The following is a 3,698-nucleotide window of genomic DNA, read 5'->3' as shown; positions in this document are numbered from 1 at the left end:
TTTCAGGCAATTACCATAGCGGGTTAACTTGATTTTACGTATGGAGTTAGTTAACAAAAAAAAAAAAAGTGACTTACCTTTGTGGAATAATTCATCTCTATATTATTATTTAAGCAGTTATTTAAAAAAAACATTTATTTTGTGAATTATTACATGATATGTCATTTAAATAACAAAAAAATTAAATAGAAGGATATAATTATCTTTCAAATATATTAAAAAATATAAAAAATCTTTGTTTCTCATTTAATAAAGTATATTTACTATTTAATTTATGAATTCAAAAATAAGATAATTTATTAGATTATTCATTTTAAATGATATCATATAGTATATTCAATTAAAAAAACATAATAAAAAATCAACTAAATAATGTAATAAGTCAAGATTAAAAGTTATGATATTAGAAAAGTGGTGAGATATTTTTTACTATAATTTGCTATATTTACTTGATTATACACAAAAATAAATTTTCAGTTATTTGTACTAAAAATTTGACATGAGAAAACATGAATATACCTCCTATGTTTCATTAAAAAAAACATATTCATAGAAAAGAAATATAGAAATTTTTAACACTATTTCACTTTTACAACTTTTAGTTTATAAAAATCAAATTTATGTAATAAACTACGAACAATTTATTAAAAATTAAATTCAAAAAATAAATAATATAGCTGTCAAAGCCATAATTTCATTCTACAAAGACGTAATGTATGCTATAATTATGCAACATTTCTAAAAAAATTAAGATTTTTTTTGAAAAATTATCATTTAAAATAAAAAATAGCCCGCACTACATATATTATTTGAGTACGTATTCTAATTAATGAACTTTATTTTTGTAAAATATTACATAGTATGTCATTATAAATATAAAAAATAATAAAAATAAAAATAACATAATTATGTTTTAAAATTATTGAATCAAATATGGAAAGTATATGTTTTCTATTTATGAGATGAATTATTATTTAGTTTGTTAATTATTGTAATATTAAAATTAATATATATTTAAATAATAATCAATTCATATATATATATTTTCAAAAACTCTATTCTAAATCTTGCGATATTTTTACTATAACTTACTATTTTTTTTGAATATATATAAAAGAAATTTATTATGTTGAAATATTTTTGATCTTATAAGATGTTAACAAATTCAGAACAATATTGATTTACATAGCTTCTTTTTTATAAAAAAAACATTCATAGAAAATAAATTTAGAAATATTTTAACACTATTTCACTTTTACAAATTGTTAGTTTATAAAAATCTAATTCTTGTAATAAACTAATAAAATTTTATTATCAGTTAAATTAAAAAAAAATTCTGTATTATATTTTGATTCTTTAAAGATGTAATATATTATAATTATGTAACATGTATAAAAAATTGAGAAAATTTAAAAAATATATCGTTGAAAATAAATTAATTGTCCAGTAGAGCAGGTTAATTCCTGGTAATATATTACGATACAAACTTACTATATCAAAATGTAGCATCAACACAATAAATAAATAAAAAAAACAAACCAAATGCAATATAATAAAAGAAAAATAAAGATAATTTTGAGTGGTCTTTGTAGTTAAAATCCCCTTTGATGTTTGCTGCCATGGTTTTGCAGAATTCGCATACTCTTCAATTTAGAAAGAAAAAAAAAAATCAATAGTTAATGTATTTTCAAAAAAAAATGTTTGTTAATGTTTTATAAATTATTTTGAATAGGATATACTCACTTGCTGTGTTTACTCGCAAACTATTTTGTTGCGCATTTTCCATGAACAAGGGCATTATCCACCTTGCATGAATAACCAAGAGAATTAAATCTCCATCCTCCATACACAGCCTGCACCGTGGTAGACTGAATATCCATCACAGTTTCTTAGGATGGTGTAAAATCCACGACATCTTCAATAGTATTCATTATATATTTATACTTTTTAAATACTAAAATGTGTCAAAAAAATTATTAGCATTTAATGTTTACTCATCTAAATTTTTTTTCAAAAAAAATTAACTAAACGTATCGAGTATTGTTAATTTAAAATGTTTTCAATCCGTATACATTATATTGTATACATTATTATATTATTTATATATATATATATATATATATATTAAAAGATATGTTTTTTTCTTAAAAAAAGGATGGATTCTATTTTTTTATTTTTTTTAGCGCACAATAGTTCCATCAAGAGCTATTCACTACATCTAATAATTCCAATATCTTATTACATAATAAAACTGGATATTTTAATGTGAATGAGACATATAAACAAAATTAAATTCATGAGATTGTGACATGTGTTGTTGTTAATTAAGATCGTGACATGTGCTAATTTAATAATAGAAACCTTTTATTTTTAGTTATTTACTTCAAAAATATATTTAATAAAATTACTAAATAAAAAACTAAAATAAGTTAAAAAATAGAAACTAATGAAGATTATGTACCTATATACTTCTTTGGAATAGCTAGGGCTTATATATTGCAAATCCTTTAAAAAACTAAGGCTAATATTTTGGTGTTTTCTTTTCCTCAGATATATATATTATCGAGGATACAAAATTATGAATTCTTATATTATATTGTGGTGGAAAAAGTGTGTTCATCCTTCACAAAAGTTAAAAAAAAATTGAATAATGGTTTGTTTTTACTTATGTTTTACTTATATATTTATTTAGTTTTGCTTATATTTTGCTTAATTTTATGTTTTTACCATTTTCACTTCAAAATATGGCATTAATTTATTCTAATAGAAATTTTTAGTTAGGTTTTTTTTAGATAGATAAACCTAACTAATCAGATATAATAGAATTCTATGTAAGAAACAACTGCAAAAAAATTATCTTTAAAGAACAGAGTTAATTATTTTTAGAGATAAACAGTTAATTAAATTAGAAATATGAATGCATAACTTACGAATATATACAAGCAATTCTTCACTCAGTTTTTTAAATTTTCCTCATTTAAAAGTTTCCAATTCTAAACCTTTTTTTTAATAGGTGACTTTAAGACAAGTATTTTTAGGTTTATGGGTTAATGAAGCTTTTTTAAAAAAAAACTTAAAAAGTGAGCCTCTGACAAAATGGAAAGGCGCTAAAAAGGCAAGTATTTTTAGGTTTATGGGTTAATGAAGCTTTTTAAAAAACTTACTATAGAAAAAAGAGTGAACCTCTTTGTAACATTATCATCAATCGCCTTCAACATATCTAGTTTTCATTATAATTTGTATTACTGTATTTGAATAAATATATATATATATATATAATACAATTAGATCTGCTCTTCATAGACAAACTTGGGATTTGCGATCCCAGGTAAGATCGGTTCAGGATCATGGGATCCTTTTCTATCAGATAGGAACGATGGTTGTGTCTTTTTATTTAATTTTTTAAAATAATAGAAAAAATATGAGTGAACCGTTGTGTCTTATCATTTAATATTATTTTTTATTGTACATTTTCGTGTATTATTACAATTTCATAAAAGGTTATTATTCTATGGTTGTTTTTTCATTTTTTTTTAAATTATACATTGTCATGTATAACTACTAATTTTATGATGTTACTATTGTATGTTTGTGTCTTTTCGAGTTAGGCTACTTTGGCTAAGGCTTATAGCCATATAATGTAAGTCACGACACCTAGACGTTAGATGTAGCATATACATGAGTTGATCACTCATGGG

Source organism: Eutrema salsugineum, unplaced genomic scaffold, assembly GCF_000478725.1.
Source record: "Eutrema salsugineum unplaced genomic scaffold, Eutsalg1_0 scaffold_11, whole genome shotgun sequence".
In the NCBI taxonomy this organism is placed as follows: Eukaryota; Viridiplantae; Streptophyta; class Magnoliopsida; order Brassicales; family Brassicaceae; genus Eutrema; species Eutrema salsugineum.
The sequence above is the reverse complement of the archived record's forward strand: the minus strand, read 5'-3'. Positions refer to the sequence as shown.